This window comes from Schistocerca serialis, chromosome 4 (genome assembly GCF_023864345.2).
Source record: "Schistocerca serialis cubense isolate TAMUIC-IGC-003099 chromosome 4, iqSchSeri2.2, whole genome shotgun sequence".
NCBI lineage: Eukaryota > Metazoa > Arthropoda > Insecta > Orthoptera > Acrididae > Schistocerca > Schistocerca serialis.
Genome location: NC_064641.1, coordinates 357,040,823 through 357,063,884, shown reverse-complemented (window position 1 = coordinate 357,063,884; position 23,062 = coordinate 357,040,823). Strand labels below are relative to the sequence as shown.

Sequence of the window (23,062 nt, the reverse complement as noted above, 5' to 3'; positions counted from 1 at the left end):
TATTAGATTTGAACTTTTACTTCGCTCAGCAACACTGCGGCCAACCGATGCTAAAGTTATTTGCCTATTATTTTGTGGATCCATTCCTTTACCCCTCTTATATACAGGATCACCCGTGCTTTCTTCCAGTCAAATGGAACCTTCCCCTGAGGGAGAGACTCATGATGAATGCAAGGTAAGTATGGAGCCAATCCTGTTTCCACATGGATCTGCTCTTCGACTCATTGGCTACAGCTTGCCTTTGCATATCAAACACATGATTTTCCCAGACCAACTCTTCACTTTTTTTGTTCCTTCATTATCTGTTTTTAAGTTTGCACTGACAATGTCATCTCATTTTACACCAACACTGAAATCCCACCTCTCACAATGCTTGGCTGACTCCCAAGTCTCAATTTCCTTGCAAATAACTAATATCAATGATATTCTCATACTTTTAAGGTCATCAGTCTTTCAACTTGTTTGAGGTTATCCTCCACCATTGCCTATATTGTGCTAATCTTTCCATCTTAATGTTGCTATTACATCCAACATGTTGTGCTGCCTGAGTTTCTGATTTTAATCGTTGTCTGCCCCTATGATTTTTCTCCATCTAATATCCCTTCCAGCACCAATTTCTGGGTACCGTAAAAGATGTCCTACCAACCTATATCTTCTTCTCATAAAGATGTTCTATAGACTTATTTTCTTATGTAATCTTTTTAGTGAGTCATTAAGGCTTTATATACTGCTAAATTTTTAACATTTGTCAATAACACCACATTTCAAATGTGGCTAGTTTCTTCTGCTCTGGATTTTTGATGTATTGTTTCACTTTTAGGTTCACCAAGTAATAAATCTGTGGCACTGTCATGCGCACTCAAATGACATCATCCCCTATGCCCACCTGTTCTCTCTCTCTCTCTCTCTCTCTCTCTCTCTCTCTCTCTCTCTCTGTGTGTGTGTGTGTGTGTGTGTGTGTGTGTGTGTGTGTGTGTGTGTGTGTGTGTGTTCAGGTACCTCATCTGCAATGAAGATTAGAATACCTGCTGCAACAGAGACAGAACAGTTGGAAAAAATAGAATATTCATCAACTAAGTAGAAAAGTCACCAAGAACCTCAGATCACCAGACAAAGCAGGGCAATATGAACCTGAAATCAATAATAAAATTTCATTACAATCAGACAGAATAAAATCTGAAAAGCAGAAAGAAAATTAAACATTCTACTGATGGTGTGACAATTATCAATGAACCATAAGCTAGGACTGGACAACGCAAGGTCAGGAAATCACTCAACACATTCTCAGAGGATCCCTCAAAAATAGTGGTATTGGCAAAATCTGAAAAACCTAAATCTGGATGGTTGGGGAGGAATACAGTGCTCCTTCTTCAGACTGTGAGTAAAATGCTTAACCACGTTGCCAGTTTAACTTCTTTGTTATTAACAGAGTAAAGTGACAGAGAGGAGGGATAGTAAGTTGGGGATAAAGAAATAACAGGATTAAACTGAAGTATAACAGGGGCAAAAATGACTATACTCAAGTCAGTATAAGATCCCTGACAGCAATGCTGTTGCCAGTTTTCAGTTGTGCAGCAAACAATTGTCATCTATATAGCTATGACAACTCCAAGACATCACCACAAACACATTTACAGAATTACATTATGTGATTAGTTTAGAAATGTGTGTGAAGCTGCTGTGCCTAGCCCAACTGGCTGGGACCTGCTTACACCAACTTGACAATAGTTTTGTTTTCATCAGACTGCAAATAATGCCAGGAACAAAGCATGTGCTACACATCAAGTTCCCACATTTGAAGTTCTCTGGTCTTGTGATGTAAAGAGTTAGTCCTTGCTGACTAATTGTTATCACACACACAACAAAAGAGAACTAATAATAACATGTCTCAACTGGTTAAACAAACAGTGTCTCACAAGTGGGTGATTCTTTGACGATCTTTGTCTTATCAGCGATGGGACTGGAGCTGAAAGATTGCATGAAATATGCTTTGCTGCAGACTATGCACTTGGAAGAGTTGTGGTGTCTGACCAACTTGTTGTAGAGATTGGAGGAAGGTGATAGGACATGATAAGAAGTTACTCAAGAACTTTAGAAAATCTATGCTCTGAAACAACAGATTATTAAAAAGTCTTGGCCAAGATCATGTACAATGGAGTAACTTTTTTTTCTAAGACACCAGAGGGGATCGGCTTTCCTACCAGTTTGGTGGAATAAACTAATGGCAGACCAGTAAAGTACACAGAAGACACACTAACAATAAAACCTGCTGGTGAAAATGTTTTCCATTTTGCTTCTTTCTACACTTTTTATTTGCTTGTTCAGTGGCTACACACTACGACAGTTGTTGTAAATAAAGGTATAAGGTAATTAAAAGTAAAAATATCAATGCTGCAATTTCAGAAGGAATACCTGGAAATTGTTAGTAATCCTAATTGCATATGCAGATTTTTTGAAAGTAAGCTGTGACTTTGAATAGAGGAAAATACAGTGAAAGTAAACCATTGGTGCTTATTACTGTTGGACAGAATACGGCTGATTGTATGTGGATCAAATAGAAATTCCAAGTCTAAAAGTATGACAACATATTGTCAACAAAATCAACATATATGACACTTATTGTCCAATCCTGTCTGAAGAAAGTAACATGTTTACAGAAATTTAAAGTAAGTACCTGAACTCTACTGGCATCACTATTAAAGATTACACTAAGCCGAAGGTCTAACATAAACCACATTACGAGTGCTCCATTAAATTTCAGCTGAATTTATGTGACGCACATCTGAATCTTAATGGAGCAGTCAATGTGGCGGGAAACATGAAGATTCACATTATGAGTCTTTGTATGTGAGTTATGTTTGAGACGGCAATGGATGGATGGATAGATGGATGGAGAGGTTGGTATGGGCCTACAACGACAAGATCTTCAGCGCCCACACAAGAACAGGTTGAGACGGGTGTCAAGAAAATACCCAGAACAGGAAGATAAAACAGAACGTAAAACACAGGTAAGAAAAGTTGGAAAACAATGTGCGTACCCACATCAAAGCATGGGATGAAGCATTGCATCAATAGTAAAACATGCCTGGCACAGGAAGAAATTTGTAGAAGGAGATAAAACAATGTAGCAAATGAAAGTGACTGGATGACTGCAAAGAGAGACATGAAAGAATTAATTTATGATTGAGAAAGGAAGTGATTGTAGTAATTCATCTTTAGTCCTCTTATCTGTTGAAGACATTGTGTCTTACTACAACATATATATGATCCACAAAAATACTGTAAAATTCAGCAGGAGCTGTATGGTACAGTGGATAGTAACTGGTCGTAATTACTAATTGCAGAACTAAAACTGTCAGCTCTATTCCTTCACAATGAACCAGCTTAACACATTAACTAGCACACCTAGTGAGTGTAGTGTACAGTACTGCCATTGCTATCGACCGTTGTATCGACCCTCGTATTGTACAGGCTTTCGTTTGTTTTTCTTAGAAGAGCTCTGTGTCTGTTAGACTGTCAGTGAGAGAGCACCGCGAGTTCCTGTTGCTAATAAGGCGAGTACACCATTTGTTTATTACATTTACGAGTTTCAAACAGGAGAGAGTTATGGGTGGATAGGCACTGTGATTGCTGTGTACAGATGCCAGCGGAGTTGGTGACCCTTCATTCACAGCTCCAGGCAGTGTTGGCTTCCATCACAGAGCTTGAGGCAGTTGCCAAGAGGCATCACTGTGGGGGCTCGGACACAGAGATGCGAGGGATATCGAGCACAGCCCACATGTCCCCCAATCGATCCACTGCTGTGGCCGCCCCAGGTACTGCCTGCTCTGAGGTTGACCTCTCACCGTGGTCGAGTGGGAGATCATTCCAAAGTCTGGCATTAAGCAAAAGAATTTCTGTGGGGCTGATCATAGGGCCTCCCCAGTTCGTTTGATGAACAGGTTTCGGGCATTATCTGTGGCTGATGAAGTCTCTGAGCCGGATGCAGTCATCCACTCTGTTCCAAAGGAAGCTTCTCGGCCCGCAAGATCTGAGCATTCACAGAGGGTGGGTTTGCTGGTAGTTGGGAGAGCCAATGTTAGGCACGTAATGGGGCCCCTTAGGAACATGGCTGCCAAGGAGGGGAAGGAAGCCAGTGTGCACTCCGTGTGCATAGTGGGGGGAGTCATTCTGGATGTGGGGAGGGTACTTCTGATTGCTATGAAGAGTATAGGGTGCAACCAACTGCAAGTGGTAAAGACTGCCAGTCTTGTTCCCGAGATTACGGCGGAGCTCATCATCTGCAGCATTGTCAACAGAACCGACTGTGGTCTTTGGTGCAGAGCCAAGTGGAGGCTCTGAACCAGAGGCTCAGGCAATTCTGAGACCATGTAGGCTGCAGATTCCTGGACTTGCGCCATCAGACTGTGGGTTTCCGGATTCCGTTTAACAGGTCAGAAGTCCACTACACACAGGAAGCGACTACACGGGTAGTGGGGGCTGTGTTAAGGAACTGGGTGGTTTTTTAGGATGGAGGGTCTCAGGAAACCACAGAAAGGGCATTCATCTAAAAGGGGGCAGGTAAAACACAGTAAATTAGTTGTAGAAACGATCGGTATTGTAGTTGTAAATTATCGTATCTGTGTTGGGAAAGAACCAGAGCTCGAAGCCCTAATAGAAAGCACTGAAGCTCAAATAGTTATAAGTACAGAAAGCTGGCTAAAGCCGGAAATAAGTTCAACCGAATTTTTTTCAAATGATCTAACAGTGTTCATAAAGGATAGATTAAATACAGTTGGTGGTAGAGTAATTATTGCTGTCAGAAGTAGCTTGCCTTGCAGCGAAATTGAAGTAGATAGTTCCTGCGAAATAGTATGGGTAGAGGTTATACTTGACAATCGGACTAAACTATTAATGGGATCGTCTTACGCCCCCCCCCCCCCCCCCCAACTCAGAAGATATATTTGCTGAACAGTTCAAAGAAAACTTGAGTCTCATTTCAAATAGGTATCCCACTCAAACAATTATAGTCGGTGGCAACTTCAATCTACCCTCGATATGCTGGAAAAATTATACGTTTAAAGACGGCGGCAGACATAAAACGTCATCTGAAATTGTACTGAATGCTTTCCCAGAAAATTATTTTGAACAATTAGTTCATGAGCCTATTCGAAGCATAAATGGTTGTGAAAGCATACTTGACCTCTCAGCAAAAAATAACCCTGGACAAATAGGGAGTATCATGACGAACACAGGGATTAGCGACCACAAGGCAGTTGCTGCTATGCTAACACCCACAACCATCAAAAAGAAACGCAAAGTACATCTATTTAAAAAAGCCGATAAAAATGCTCTTAACATTTTTTTAAGAGACAGTCTGCACTACTCCCAGTCTGATCACATAAGCATAGAAAAGCTGTGGAATGATTTCAAAGAGATAGTACTGATGGCAACTGAGAGATATACACCACATAAATTAATAAGTGATGGTACTGATACCCCATGGTACACAAAACAGGTCAGATCACTGTTGCAGAAGCAATGAAAAAAGCATGCCAAATTCAAAAGAACGCAAAATCCCAAAGATTGGCAGAGTTTTACAGAAGTCTGGAGTATAGTGCATGCTTCAATGTGACATGCTTTTAATAATTTCCACAACAAAACTCTGTCTCGGAATCTGGCAGAAAACCCAGAGATTCTGGTCATGTATAAAGCACACCAGTGGCAAGACGCAATCAATACCTTCACTGCACGATAAAAACGGAGAAGTCACTGATGACAGTGCCACCAAAGCAGAGTTATTAAACATGGTTTTCCAAAACTCCTTCACCAAAGAAGACGAAGTAAATATTCCTGAATTCCACTCAAGAACAACTGCCAAGATGAGAAACATAGAAGTAGATATCCTCGGTTTAACAAAGCATCTTAAATCACTTAATAAAGGCACGGCTTCCGGTCCAGATGGTATACCAGTCAGGTTCCTTTCAGAGTACGCAGATGCAATAGCTCCATATTTAGCAGTTATATATAACTGCTCACTATCAGAAAGTTCCGTACCTAAAGACTGGAAAGTTGCTCAAGTCACACCAATAGCCCAAAAGGGAAATAGGAGTAATCCACTGAATGACAGGCCCATATCACTAATGTCAATTTGCAGCAGGGTATTGGAACATATACTGTATTCCAACATTATGAAGTACATCAAAGAAAATGATTTACTGACACATAGTCAGCACAGGTTCAGAAAATGTCGTTCTTGCGGAACATAACTAGCTCTTTGTACTCATGAAGTAACGAGTGCTAATGACAGGGGATGTCAAATTGACTCTATATTTTTAGATTTTCAGAAGGCTTTCGACACCGTTCCTCCCAAGCGTCTTCTAACCAAACTGTGTGTCTATGGAATAACGCCTCAGTTTTGCGACTGGATTCGTGATTTCCTATCAGAAACGTCACAGTTTGCAGTAATAGATGGAAAGTAATCGAGTAAAACAGAAGTAATATTTGGTGTTCCCCAAGGAAGTATTATAGGCCCTCGATTGCTCCTGATCTATATTAACGACATAGGAGACAATCTGAGTAGCCCTCTTAGATTATTTGCAGATGATGCTGTCATTTACTGTATTGTAAAGTCATCAGACGACCAAAACGAACTGCAAAATGATTTAGATAAGATATCTGTGTGGTGTGAAAAGAGGCAATTGACTCTGAATAAAGAAAAGTGTGAAGTTATTCACATGAGTACTAAAAGAATCCGCTAAACTTCGATTACGCGATAAGTCACACAAATCTGAATGCTGTAAATTCAACTAAATACTTAGGGATTACAATTACAAATAATCTAAATTGGAACGATCATGTAGATAATGTTGTGAGTAGAGCAAATCAAAGGCTGCAATTCATTGGCAGAACACTTAGAAGGTGCAACAGATCTACTAAAGAGACTGCTTGCACTACACTTGTCTGCCCTATTCTGGAGTATTGGTGTGCGATGTGGGATCCGTATCAGGTGGGACTGACAGATGATATTGAAAAATTTCAAAGAAGGATGGCTCATTTTGTATTACCGCAAAATAGGGGAGATAGTGCTAAAGACATGATACATGAATTGGGGTGGCAATCATTAAAACAAATTCATCTCATGAAACTTAATCATCAGTTTTCTCCTCCGATTGCGAAAACATTCTGTTGGCACCCACCTACATAAGAAGAAACGATCATCAAGATAAAATAAGAGAAATCAGGGCTTGCACAGAAAAATTTAAGTGCTCATTTTCCTTGTGCGCCATTTGAGAGTGAAATGGTAGAGAAAAAGCTTGAAGGTGGTTCATTGAACCCTCTGCCAGGCACTTAAATTGTGAATAGCAGAGTAATCACGTAGATGTAGATGAATAAGTTTTAGCAAGTCATTTGGAATAATAAAATTCAAACTATATAACGTCAAATACTGTTGTTCCCACGAAGAAAGCAAAGTACAACTACAATGATTCAAGAGAGAGACAAATTACACAATTGGCAAACTGTTAGTGTCCACCGTTCTAAGGCATACGTCACCACATGGCAGTAACACCAGCAGAAATTTGAAATAAGGGAAGATCTATTTTGCAGAAATTAGAAATATTTTCAAAATATGTGAGAACAGTATATAAACATTTCATTTTTTTATGTTGAATATAACTAAAGAAAAATATTTTTAAATTGAAAAACTATTACTCTGGAAATTTTCTGCAACAAAATTATGACTGTTAAGTCCAAAAATCAAAGTACATGTGGTGCTATCGCACAGTAATTTCTCCATGCTCCATTTATAAATGGGATGGAAGTCTTAACTAGCAATTTTATTACATACAGTCCACCATACACACATCCATCTTGACTTAATGTGTTAGCTGTCAAAAAAACTGTTTGAAAGAAGCATCTCATTTGCACTATGTGATAATATATCAATACATATAATAGAGAGAAACATTCCACGTGGGAAAAATATATCTAAAAACAAAGATTGCTGTAACTTAGCAAACGAAAGCGTTGGTATGCTGATAGAGACAATAAACACACAAATTTCAAGCTTTTGCAACCCAAAGTTGCTTCATCAGGAAAGAGGGAAGGAGAGGGAAAGGCGAAAGGATGTGGGTTTTAAGGGAGAGAGAAAGGAGTTCTTCCAATCCCAGGAGAGGAAAGACTTACCTTAGGGGGAAAAAAGGACAGGTATACACTCGCGCGCGCGCGCACACACACACACACACACACACACACACACACACACACACACACACACACACACATCCATCCGCACATATACAGACACAGGCAGACATATGTAAAACATAAGACATATGTATGATTTACATATGTATGATATGTATGATTTACATATGTCTGCCTGTGTCTGTGTATGTGCGGATGGATGTGTGTGTGTGTGTGTGTGTGTGTGTGTGTGTGTGTGTGCTAGTGTATACCTGTCCTTTTTCCCCCTAAGGTAAGTCTTTCCGCTCCCGGGATTGGAATGACTCCTTACCCTCTCTCTTAAAAACCACATCCTTTCGTCTTTCCTCTCCTTTCCTCTTTCCTGATGAAGCAACCTTGGGTTGCGAAAGCTTGAAATTTGTGTGTGTGTTTGTGTGTTTATTGTCTCTATCAACATACCAACGCTTTTGTTTGGTAAGTTACAGCATCTTTGTTTTTAGATATATATCAATACATAACGTTACACTGTGATTTGGAGCCCAAGGATGATCAAGATTATGTTACTTATCATTGAAAACATTATCACATTTTTTCAAAACAATAGCTATGGAAGGAACACATCCAAGCACTGAACAATTAACACCAAAGGCAGCAACCTGTAAATTACATTTTGAAGCCAAGAACAACAGAGGAAACTATAACATAATTCTGCCAAATGCATTTCACACAAAACAAAACACACTAATAACAATAATAATAATAATAATAATAATAACGCAGAATCAAGCAACAGCAGAAAAATAAAAATATCAATGAAGGTGCAATTGTTATTAGTATCAACACAGAGGTACTAATCAGAAGTTGATCAAAGAACATTTAATTTCTTTTTGAAAAAGCTATTACTATTGCATTTTAACTGCAAAAGATGAAAAATCTGTATTCAAAACAATATGAGATTTCACATACATCAAAGCAGATCTGTCAACATCCCCTCAAGGCAGAATTATTTCTAAGTGTTTGTGAGAGACAGAAGCATGACATGAGAAGAAGGGAAATAAGTGAAAATACACAGCCCATTTGATTCACTCAATTTTTTGTGTGTTGAATACTGGTGAGATATTGCACTGTCATTTGTAAGAGTTGTAACGGGATGGAGATTATCTGTTTGCCTTACTTTTGTTTCTTTATATTTCTTGTTACTGTTCAGTGTTTTCTTCGTCATTTCTCTCTTCACCCTTGAAAATAGTAGTTGGTTATGTTATCAAGCTCCTTCCTGAAGCAGTGTCCTATTAGATCACAAATCTTTATTTTTCTCAGCTGCAGAATAGGGTTTCATATTAAAGAGACCAGCCCACATTTTATACTATTCATATATAATCAAATGCTTACCATACAACAGAAAAAGACACATACACAATGAAGGAGTGACGTGAACATCAGTTTTAGCAAAAAATATTTCTTCATCCAGCACAAAAGGGATGAAGTTGGAAAAATCTGTCTCTATGAATCTACTGTTTCACCCCTTTTAGATCTCATTTCCTCTAACTCACACATCTATTTTCCACATGAACCAGGCTTCTATTTCAAAATATGGGGTCAGCTAAGGTGGTGAAGTTGTTAGATGCTGGGCTCGCATTCAGATGGGCACAATTCAAATCCCTGATCAGCCATCCAGATTTAAGTTTCCCATGATTTTCCTAAACTGCTGAGGTAGGTGATGGGAATGTTCCTTCAAAGAAAATGACCTGCCTATTTCCTTTCTCCTCACTGTCCAATTCATATTTGAGCTTTCCCTCTAATGACTTCATCACTGACAGGACATTACCTCCTACTTTTCTATAGTTCCACTATGCAGCTTTTTTATATAAGAATCGTCTCTTGACCTTGCGAAGGTTGATAAGGTTATTTAGTTTGAACTCTGTCTATCAGCTGTAACTATGAAGATAATTTTCCACACATTCATCTTCTCTTCCCATTAGACTCCACAGTGGGCTCCATTCCTTGCTGTAGTGGGCTCCATACAAGCTGTGTGTTTTCACTTGTTTCTTCTACACTGTACTTCTGTATTTTATTCCCAGCAGTCAGTAGGTTTACACCATAATCTTTTCCCAATTCAGCTTCTAACTTTCTGTTTCTTTTACCTAAATGCACCTTCCAATCAATGGTCTTAAGCCTAACTGGCATCTCCTTTTTGGAACAACTCAAACCATTTTAAGCCATTACCGTGAAAGCTTAAAGACTTATCAAGCATAAAATAATGTACATACACCAGCGACATGCGTTTTCATGAGTATGTTTTATTATGTAAATACTTATATTATTGGAAGAGTAAACATTGGTGTAAACTGCAGGCTAGGATAAGGATGGTACGTAAAAGACTGCAACTTCCATATCAGAGAAATGATGAGCAATTGCAGAGAAATGATGAGCAATTCAAAAAAGAATGCAATGAATAAATTTACTTGCATATCTACCATAAAAAGTTACTGATCTTTCTTGACAGTAGAGACAGGGAAGTTTTTCAATAGCTGAAAAATATGTAATTCAGAAACTGGTGCTGGCCATAGATATGGAATGGACAAGGGTAAATACAAGCATACAAACCCACATGTCTATTCCCACATGTACATCCATTCAAATGGCAGTGTTACGTTAAGGCAATGTCCACTATGTGGTGTGAGAAGAGGTAGAGGGGAAGAGAGATTTGAAGAAATGGAAAGGAGACCAGAAGATGTAACCTCAAAAAATGCATTAAATACAGAAGGTCAAAAATTAAATTATAAAGAGATGAAACTAACACACTAATAAAGAAACGCCAATCAAAACCATGAGACTGTAGTAGAAAGACCTCAGAGAAGTAAATGATCTGTTTTAATTGCTGTTTCTTGTGACGTTCCTTAGGTTGGGTTGCTTTGCCTTTTGATTTTTTACACATCACAGCACAAGATCACTGACTGCATCATCACTCATTTACAAAGGTGGATGAGGTATGCCTTTTCTACGGACATGTATACTTTTGAGGAAAACGACAAACCAGCCTGTTTACTGTATTTTATGCACAACTAGTGATTTAACCAGTAAAATGAGCAGCAAGCACTGTTCTGCAGTTGTATTTACAGCAATTTCACACGCAATAAGTTGCAGTGAAGCATGAATTTTCAAGCAAAAACAGCTTAATAAGCACCACATACTAAAAATACTTAGCTTCTAACAGCGAACAAGCAAGGCAATGCAATTAATCATGTAAGAAAGCATCACAGTCTGACACAGATTGCTACATGAGAATAAATCTACAGAAAGCTTTATGATCTGCAGGAAAATCATTTTAGGCTATATGGTAGTTTCATAATTTTATTTCATTTCGCCTCTTGTCGGTATCACACTACAAATTCAAAAGTTTGTGTTTACACTCTCAGCCCTTCTGTCAATTAACATGTTTTACACCTCTGGTAGTCTTCACCCACACGAAAAATTTCAAAGTAGATTCCTCTCTAATAGGTCATAGGTCCCAAAGTGCAAGGACACACATCCTTAACAGGATCATGCCTAGTAAAGTTCTCTAATGATAGAAACAATTTTCAGTTTAAATTCCACATCATTTCAATAGAGTTTAACATGATTACTGACTAAATGAGGCATGCAGCAGTATCAACTGCTACCAATTAATAAACTTGCCTCACTTCCATCCGTCAATGCACACCTATTTATATGTGTGTGTGTGTGGGCGGGATCCTGTACCAGTTTATTTTAGAACTAATACAGGGTAATTCAGGTAAGTCAGAACAGTAAATGTTTTTACAATTTGTTTTAAAAATAATATAAATTTCTCTATGTTGTTGACTATTAGTGTGTTGTTCATAGCATTGTCGTCGGGAAATATTTTGGAGTAAGGTATCATTCCCCCATGCAATACATACTCTCTAGTGCCACTAGTATTAGGTGACAGCTATTCTGTCTGCTACGATACTCAAGCAAGAGCAGAAGGTCACATTCTGGAAACTTACTTTGCAGTAAAATCTTACAAGAGGCGCATTCAGTTGTTGCACGAGAAATTCCCTGATATCCCTCTTCCAGAAAAAAACAAAAGTTTATGACTCTGAAATGTTTTTGCGAAACAACTTCAAGCCAACACCTGATGTCTTAACAACGGTATTTACAGATCGTGATCAGAAGTCTCTGCTGTGATTTCCTGATAAATAATTTTGGTGGTTGTCTCAACAGTTTGGAGCATTTTATTCAACCTGCCACAGAGCCACTACATATATCTGAGGTTGTGGCCATACTGAGTTTGAGTAGTTCAAGAACTGCATCCTTTGGATTCAGGAAAAGGTCTCACCTAGTATCAGTGACTCGAGAGGGACATTCTTAATGACGTAAATAAGAAGATGAACAAAATGTTTTGCAGTGCGGAAGTATGGTTCCATTTAAATGGATATGTAAACACACTGAACACTCGCTTCTGTGCTGTCAATAATCCTCACACACTGCTTGAGACCCAACTTCACTCACAAAAAATTAAAGTGTGATGTACTACATCTGGGCAGTAAATTGTTGGACCCATACTTTTTTTTTTTTTTTTAACACAACTGTTACTTCACTTGTTTATGCAGACATCATAAATCAGTTTACAACTTCGTAAAGCAGTAAAGCAGTTTACAGCCACACTTAAAGTGAATGAACATTAGTCCTGGTTTCACACCCTCAATGAAACAATGGTGACGCTTCGTGAGTTCTTGGATGATCAATTAATCTCTAAAAATCTGTGGGCCCCATAATCACCAGACCTGACTTATCACATTTCTTTTTATGGGGCCATTTTCAGGAAAATGTGTATTGCAACAATCCAAGAATGCTACAGAATTTAAAGAAAAACGTTTTTGCTGCAGTATGGGAAGTCACAATTGATGTCTGAGACAAATATTTGCAGAACTCGTGTTGTTGAGTCAATATGCACAATTTCAGCATCTTCTACATAAGAATATAAATGTACTAAATGATAGTGATAAAGAATTTGGTACATAAGTGTGAGTTCTGTCTTATCTTAATCATGCTGTATAAAATATGTAATGATACTGTAGGATGGCCGACCATTTAATCACCATCTTTTTGTGATTGTAATGCAGCCAGTGAATTGGCATCCCAATTTTTTCTCAGCAGTTCTCAAGCAGTCAAAGGAAGTACATGTAAACAGACAGTATAATTAAGAATAGTTCCAGTAATCACACAAAAGGTGTAACACCTTTTCACATAAAATACTGACCTGTTCAATTACACCTTTCAGAGAAACAGATAATACATGATATATGAAAAACCATGACATCATATTAAAAATAAAAGGATGATAACTGTTTGTAATGTTTAATCAAATGTGCAACAACCTCACATATATTACTGTATGTGGCATCCTGCAATTGTTGCTTATACTGACATTTGTTGAGAACAAATGAATATAAGGCAAAGTAAAAGTATATGTCATTAACATTAATGATGTGACCTACACAGTAAACATTTGCTTGAGAAGTTGTGGTTGATGATAAAGAAGTTGTAGTATTCAACAAAGTAGCTGTAGAAGCAAACACATTTTAAGTAACCAAACAACTCACCTTATCATAAAATCTGACCAATATGATGCAAGAAACAACACTTATCCGTCTATATATTGTAAGTTCACTTCACTTGAGCACATATGCCGAAATCTACGTGATGTGTACAATACCGTGGCACAGAATCTAATTATTGATAATCCAACCAAATCCCTTTGAACACTTCAGTACTATACTGGGTGCAAGTGAATATAGTACACTCTCATTGTCCTCTGACAAGTTAAATGGCTCACACAGCAAGTTATTGGGGTTTGGAGGTTCTACAGTTCAATGTGCACTGTAATTCAAACCGATTTGACAATCTCCACATAACACGAAGTTCTGGCAGAAATTAAAGCCACATTTTATGTCAGAAATAAGTCTAAGTACGAACAAGTGATTACCCGCTGATCTTATGGATTACAAGTCTGACAATTTATCACTTTTACTCAACTCTGAGCAATATGACAGTAGAATCAAGGATTCTGTTAATTGCATGGTGATTACTGGAAGCAAATGTGTTGTAACAAAGTATGCAATGTGGAAAATTTAGTAAGTGCATCAGCTACCATCAAGCAAAAAGTGAATCAAGAAATGTTAGCATGTTGGATGTTCTGAATAAATCTAATGTTAAATGAAAAGTTCCATTGACTGCCTATACAATTAGCATTTTCATTATTCAACAATGCATATTTACAAGCACAGTATTATCAAAACTGCAGCCCAAGGTATCACTATGACTAGCAGCAAAATAAGAAAATGTGACTTTTTTCCACACTGAAACCTCACTCTCACACTTATCACATATTTACACTATCCACTGGTGTTTGCACACATTAAATGCAAAATTAATATCACAACTCATGGACTTTTAAATCTTCCCCATATTGGCTATTTGATATAAAAAAAATACTAAAAATGAAACCTAATTTGTGTCAGAGAACAATCTGTATGTACTGAATAGAATATTTATGGTTTTAATGAATAATAAATCACATACTTTAAACAATGGAAAATCCAGGATGGCGGGTAACAATATTATGAAAAGGATAGTTGCTAATAACCATATAGCAGAGGTGCTGAGTCACAGATAGCCACAATAGGCACAACAAAAAGACTGTCAGAAAGTGAGCTTTTGGCCAAGAAGGCCTTCTTCGAAAATAGACCACCCACCCACCTGGAGACTTTGGTCATGTGTGTGTGTGAGTTGCGTTTGCGGGTGCACGTGTGCGTGTGCGTGTGTGTGTGTGTGTGTGTGTGTGTGTGTGTGTGTGTGTGTGTGTTTTGTCTTTTTTTCGATGAAGGCCTTGTTGGCCAAAAGCTCACTTTCTGACAGTCTTTTTGTGACTCAGTACATCCGTTACATACTGAGTAGCAACCATACTTTTCATAATATTGTTACAAATCACATACTTTGTTCTTTTAAGAAATAAGATTTCTTAAAAATGTTGTAAGCTCAGAAACAATGTTTTACGGAAAAGTCACAAAGGAGGGAGAGAGGGAGAGGGGAGAGGGGGGTGGAAGGAGGGGGAAAAGGAGGGAGGTACTTTGCACTGTGTGTCCACCAATACAAATGAAAGTAAGATAATATGCCCTGGCACATTATGTCACAGCGTATTAAGAGAGAATGAAGTCATGGATGGTGACAATGAAATAAGAAGATGTAGGAGTCCATACATGCAATTCGTATTTCCTCTTCCTCAAACGTGCCGAAGAGAAAGCAAGAATATTTTACTTATCTTTACATACTATTTTGATCAACTTCTGCACCAAGGATATGCACATTTAGAGCAAGAGGAAAGCTGGCAATGATACATTAACAACAGTCAAGACTGGAAAATTTCTTATAGTCAAAGTTGCAGAGGGAGGATTAAGTTAAAAATGTTTTTGTTGGAAAAAAAATCAGGAACCAGCTGCACAAAAGAAATTTTACTTCTTTACCAGTTTCAGGCACTTCGGTGCATGAGTTGTTATGCAGCCATTGAAATCAAGCACATTGTGCTCAGTAGCATTCTCTGCCATTGTGTGGTCACCTCTTTTCTTCATCACAGCTTGGCTGCAGCCTTTCATTCAGGTGAGCAATTGATTGGAGGTCCTGTCTACATAAAATGCTGTGTGGATACTGCACAGAGTGGGTGTTATACATCATGTGCCACATGGGTCATATCCCTGAGGAAAACCCAACTGCAAAACCTGTCCAATATATCAACCCAGCACAACCTTACTCCAGTCTCATCTCAGTCCACCCTACTTTCATAGTGCCACCTGTGAGAGAAGTCATACCACATGCCACCTCCACTGTGATTTCTCCTCAGTATTTTATGTTGGCAAGACTACCAACCAGCTGTCCACCTGAATAAATAACCACTGAGAAACAACACAAGAACTGACCACCCAGTGGCAGAAGATGATGCTGAGCACAATATGCTCAATTTCAATGGTTATTTCACAACCCTTATCACCTGGGTCTTTTCCTCTCCCCAGCACCAGCCTTTCTGAATTAAGTAGATAGGAGTTATCCTTGCAACATATCCTTCATTCACATAATCCTAATCTCTCTGCTAAATCCTACCCTATCAGAACAATGGTGGATCACTTTTGGCCCACAGTATGTGTATCCCTGGGCTAGACAGCTTTTACCTCCAGATGACACAATACTTCTAGCGTTTGATTTGTTGTAACCCATACATTAATACACCCCTACCACCACTACTGCAGTGTGCATCACGCACCTTCAGTAACATGCCTTTCAGTTGCTCCAGGCCACTGATCATGATCAGGCAGTTCAATCACCTGCAACCAGGCGTCAGCAGCCCCTGGTGGGCAAATGCTTCTTATATTGAAGTGGACTGGATCCAGCCAGCAGTCTGTAAGTCTGTCAGTAAGTCTGTACCAGTCTTGTACATGTCATTAAACTGTACTGTCTTACATATGTTTGTGCTGTCATGTCATGACAAAAAATAGATGATGGTTTCTCATGACCACGTCTTTTACCGTATTCCGAGTTACAACACAAGTAGCGGAGAGTGAAACTTTCATGAGAACTTTTGTGTGCTCCCTTTCAGAAACTTCATGTGAGCAATTTCAGTGATTGTTTCTCTTGTGTACTTTTTATGGATGCCATACTTTGATCACTTCTGCAGCAATGGAAACCTCTTTAGGCTGTCTTTGACCACCTCATGGCTATGTTGACAGTACAGACTCAACCGTTCCTTGGTGTACCAGGACCGTTTACCTTCATCCAACGACTCTGCTGCTGTTTGGTGAACTTCTGCTCACGGCTCTGCCAACCCTTCATCATATTTTGAGTTACAGACATGGACAACCCTTCATCATATTTTGAGTTACAGACATGGACACCTATCAAGCTTCATTTGTGTGTTCGATTCCTCCTCGCATGTTGTCATTGCTATACCAGTTGGCCTCCTTTTCAAGAAAGGCCTCCCTCTCTCAGTTGTTCTGTTAAGTGATCCCTTTTTCACGATCTGGCCTGCCTCTCTTAGTAGTTGTGTCGATTATCCCCTGGTTCAGGACCGTCTTCACTCTCTTTTGCTGTTTTGTGTCATTTGCTGTCTTTTTATCACCACTCACGCACCTGTGCATTAGCCGCCAACGTTGAATTTTTTCCCTGTGCCACACGCAGCCATGTCCATCTCCGAGTTGTTTTGGCGTACAACCTCTCCCGCAACCTTTGCAGCCTTTGCGTTTAGGGATGTGGTCCTGTGCCTAGTGCCTAGCAAAGTTATTCGGTAGTGCATCCTTTACTACTGGGATCCGTCCAGTTTTTTCCCCTTGGCCAGCACCTATGCTATCTTGGGACAGAATCAATGTCAACATTGCTCATCCCTTTTTAGACATTTCTTGACAGCTGGTCATTAATGCCCTTTACATATTTCCTTATGATATTTGTGGCTTATCTACTGCAGCACATACAATTCCTGCAGCAATGTTCTCCGTTTCTTCTGTTGAATGCTTCCCTCATACACTGGTTTTTCAGCTCACCTCTTTTTAGAATTTTCGCTTCTGCAATGGCACCCACTGGCATAGCAGTTCACTGTGGCAACACACTGCCCCAGCCATGTCCACCCATCTTCCCACAAGGGGACCACTCCCATGCAGATGATGCAGTTTGGCCATTTGATGCATTCTGCACCAACACAGGCACTTCCAGATGCCTCTTGCACTCCTCCTGTGTTGACAAGGGCACCTGTACCCTCCTGTTGGTGCCACCTACCCTCCCACTGGACGTGGCTCCTCAGCTTACGGCACCTAGCAGCAATTCTGATGTCACCCAGGCTCTGCCTCTGGGGTGTTGGGGCAGTCCATCGGCCTTTCCTATAGGTGGAGGAAGGCGTAGGGCAACATTCCCACTACTGCCACATAAGGTTGAGGACCAGCACAGACCTGGAATTGTGCACGTCCAGGACAACTCTTCCAACACTAAGGATGTGTCACCCACCAGCACATCACAGAGGAACAAGCATTTGATCACTCCTCCCTCCTTGGAGGAGGGATGTAATAACCTGCACATTACTAGATCTCATTCGCCCATATTGCTGCGTGTGTCATGCATTTTTAGTTGCATGCTGTTCAGCTGCTTTATGCCCCCACCAGAGGTCACTGATCATGGTCTGGCATCTCAATTGCCTGCAGCAGAGAGCCAGTGGCTCCTGGTGGGCGTATGCTCTTTATACTGCCATGCACTAGCTCCAACCAGCAGTCTGTATGCGTTAACAATCTGTACCATTCATTTCTACATAATTAAATTGTATGTCTTACTTAAGTTTATGCTGTCATGTCATGATATAATAAATAGTTGTTGGTTTCTCATGCCCCTGTCTTTTACCATGTTACAACAGAACTCATAGATGCTTTCTTTAGGGGATAAAAGTGTATATAGTTAAGGGTAGCTGGAGAGGGAGAGCATGTCACACAGATCTTAGGTTAACAGGATGCCACTTGGTGCAAGGAGGTTCCATCTGGTATGAGGAGGTAGGAAGTCCAAGATATCCAAACTTCCCTAACAGCAATCCCAAATGAAGGAGTACACCTTCACATGTTTCTGTCAGTAGTACTGAGAGCTCCTCCTCCTCCTCCTCGTCCTGAGGGTACATACCAACCAGACCATGACTCTTTTTACCAGATGACATTAGTGTAGATTTTAATAGTGAAATATTACATGATAAAATCTCAGCTACAGACAACAAATACATTGAGACTAATACAGTAGCACTGGGAACCAAACTCAAGCCAGCAAATTGTCAGTCAGTGCACTTCACCACTGTAACAAGCCACTCACTTGATGATTGCTGCTAAAAAGATCCTTCACACTAGAAAAACTTTAGAGTGCATTTTACCTTTCCTGTGGCTCACTCAGGTGGGACAATCTAGAAACCTGAAAGGCACATCTACCTATTTCTACTCACACAGTTTGAGCCTAATCAATAAGCCTCGTCTCACACCCTCTGCTTTTCAGTTAAATTGATGGTTTAGTAATGTTTGGGTTTTCAGGTGGGTTGTCTGTTAACAGTGACCCACCTGGTATGTGGAAATAGAAATGCAAAGCTCTCTCCACCCTTCCCTAACAGTGACTCCATCAGTTAGGAGTACTGTTATTTAGCTTCATGTGTTTATCAGCTGTAACGCAAGTTGTTCCCCCTGAACTTAAGTACAGACAGATCATTATTTATTTACTTTTTTATTATAGTAGCTTCTAATATTGAAACATTACAGGATCAAATCATAGCACACCCAGATGATTTACAGTAAATAACAAATATATGAAAACTCTGCCACAACCCCAAAAACTTGTAAACCATTATTATTATTATTATTATTATTGTTCTTTCTTTCTTTTCTCAGACGTTATGTCTGGTCAAAAATGAAAAGTGACGCGGACCTTGATCGAGCGTGACTTGCTTTTAACTGTACGGTATATGTTATATTGCATTTAGGAACTTTCGGGTAATTGAACATGTATCAATAATTATGGATTTCTGTAGTTGTATATATAAGTTTGGATGTAGCTGTATTGCATTGATGTTCTGGTGGATATTGTGTGGTATGACTCCTGTAGTTGATAGTATAACTGGTATAATGTCAACTTTATCCTGATGCCACATGTCCTTGACTTCCTCAGCCAGTTGGATGTATTTTTCAATTTTTTCTCCTATTTTCTTTTGTATATTTGTTCTATTGGGTATGGATATTTCGATTAATTGTGTTAATTTCTTCTTTTTATTGGTGAGTATGATGTCAGGTTTGTTATGTGGTGGTGTTTTATCTGTTATAACGGTTCCGTTCCAGTATAATTTGTATTCATCATTCTCCAGTACATTTTGTGGTGCATACTTGTATGTGGGAACGTGTTGCTTTTTAAGTTTATGTTGTAAGGCAAGCTGTTGATGTATTATTTTTGCTACATTGTCATGTCTTCTGGGGTATTCTGTATTTGCTAGTATTGTACATCCGCTTGTGATGTGATCTACTGTTTCTATTTGTTGTTTGCAAAGTCTGCATTTATCTGTTGTGGTATTGGGATCTTTAATAATATGCTTGCTGTAATATCTGGTGTTTATTGTTTGATACTGTATTGCAATCATGAATCCTTCCGTCTCACTGTATATATTGCCTTTTCTTAGCCATGCGTTGGATGCGTCTTGATCGATGTGTGGCTGTGTTAGATGATACGGGTGCTTGCCATGTAGTGTTTTCTTTTTCCAATTTACTTTCTTCGTATCTGTTGATGTTAAGTGATGTAAAGGGTTGTAGAAGTGGTTATGAAATTGCAGTGGTGTAGCCGATGTATTTATATGAGTGATTGCTTTGTGTATTTTGCTAGTTTCTGCTCGTTCTATAAAGAATTTTCTTAAATTGTCTACCTGTCCATAATGTAGGTTTTTTATGTCGATAAATCCCCTTCCTCCTTCCTTTCTGCTTAATGTGAATCTTTCTGTTGCTGAATGTATGTGATGTATTCTATATTTGTGGCATTGTGATCGTGTAAGTGTATTGAGTGCTTCTAGGTCTGTGTTACTCCATTTCACTACTCCAAATCAGTAGGTCAATATTGGTATGGCATAAGTATTTATAGCTTTTGTCTTGTTTCTTGCCGTCAATTCTGTTTTCAGTATTTTTGTTAGTCTTTGTCTATATTTTTCTTTTAGTTCTTCTTTAATATTTGTATTATCTATTCCTATTTTTTGTCTGTATCCTAGATATTTATAGGCATCCGTTTTTTCCATCGCTTCTATGCAGTCGCTGTGGTTATCCAATATGTAATCTTCTTGTTTAGTGTGTTTTCCCTTGACTATGCTATTTTTCTTACATTTGTCTGTTCCAAAAGCCATACTTATATCATTGCTGAATCCTTCTGTTATCTTTAGTAATTGGTTGAGTTGTTGATTTGTTGCTGCCAGTAGTTTTAGATCATCCATGTATAGCAAATGTGTGATTTTGTGTGGGTATGTTCCAGTAATATTGTATCCATAATTTGTATTATTTAGCATGTTGGATAGTGGGTTCAGAGCAAGGCAGAACCAGAAAGGACTTAATGAGTCTCCTTGGTATATTCCACGCTTAATCTGTATTGGCTGTGATGTGATATTATTTTAATTTGTTTGGATATTAAGTGTGGTTTTCCAATTTTTCATTACTATGTTTAGGAACTGTATCAATTTAGGATCTACTTTGTATATTTCCAATATTTGTAGTAACCATGAGTGGGGTACACTATCAAAAGCTTTTTGGTAATCAATGTATGCGTAGTGTAGCGACCTTTGTTTAGTTTTAGCTTGATATGTCACCTCTGCATCTATTATCAGTTGCTCTTTACATCCTCATGCTCCTCTGCAACAGCCTTTTTGTTCTTCATTTATAATTTTGTTCTGTGTTGTATGTGTCATTAATTTCTGTTTAATGACTGAAGTTAATATTTTGTATGTTGTTGGTAGGCATGTTATGGGGCGATATTTAGCTGGGTTCGCTGTGTCTGCTTGATCTTTAGGTTTCAGATATGTTATTCCGTGTGTAAGTGTATCAGGGAATGTGTATGGGTCTGCAATGTAACTGTTAAATAATTTATGATATCAATATAATAGAAGGAAACATTCCACGTGGGAAAAATTATATATAAAAACAAAGATGAGGTGACTTACCGAACGAAAGCGCTGGCAGGTCGATAGACACACAAACAAACACAAACATACACACAAAATTCAAGCTTTCGCAACAAACTGTTGCCTCATCAGGAAAGAGGGAAGGAGAGGGGAAGACGAAAGGAAGTGGGTTTTAAGGGAGAGGGTAAGGAGTCATTCCAATCCCAGGAGCGGAAAGACTTACCTTAGGGGGAAAAAAGGACAGGTATACACTCACACACACGCACATATCCATCCACACATACAGACACAAGCAGACTGCTTGTGTCTGTATGTGTGGATGGATATGTGCGTGTGTGCGAGTGTATACCTGTCCTTTTTTCCCCCTAAGGTAAGTCTTTCCGCTCCCGGGATTGGAATGACTCCTTACCCTCTCCCTTAAAACCCACTTCCTTTCGTCTTCCCCTCTCCTTCCCTCTTTCCTGATGAGGCAACAGTTTGTTGTGAAAGCTTGAATTTTGTGTGTATGTTTGTGTTTGTTTGTGTGTCTATCGACCTGCCAGCGCTTTCGTTTGGTAAGTCACCTCATCTTTGTTTTTATATATAATTGTTAAATAATTTAGTTAGATGTGAATGTGTTGAGGTGAACTTCTTTAACCAGAAATTTGCTATTTTATCATTTCCAGGGGCTTTCCAATTGTGAGTAGAATTAATTGCTTGGGTGACTTCATGTTGCAAAATTATCACTTCAGGCATTTGTGGTATCATCTTGTATGTGTCTGTTTCTGCTTGTATCCATCGTGCATGCCTGTTATGTTGTACCGGGTTTGACCATATGTTGCTCCAGAAGTGTTCCATGTCTGTTATGTTTGGTGGATTGTTTATTTTAATGTGTGTGTTATCTATTGTCTGGTAAAATTTCTTTTGGTTTGTGTTGAATGTTTGGTTTTGTTTCCTTCTATTTTCACTTTTTTTGTATCTTCTGAGTCGTTTGGCTAATGCTTGTAATTTCTGCTTCTTTTCGTCTAATTGCTCTGTCGCTTCTTGTTGTGAGATTTTACCTAACCTTTTTCGTTTTTTTTCCGAGATTTCATTTCTTATAAATTGTGTTAGCTGTCCGATGTCTTTTCTCAGTTTTTCTATTTTGATCTGTAGCCTGTGTTGCCATGCTGGTTTTGTGGGTTTCTTGTGTGTGTTGGTTGGTTCTGATCTCTGCCT

The 23,062-nt window shown here is 39.0% G+C and overlaps 1 protein-coding gene across 3 annotated transcripts in view; it reads right to left on the bottom strand.

Annotated features, from left to right (window-relative positions):
• The window catches only part of LOC126474150 (zinc transporter ZIP11), a 435,762-nt gene that overhangs the window by 388,654 nt on the left and 24,046 nt on the right, over positions 1-23,062 (bottom strand). The window lies entirely within an intron of this gene.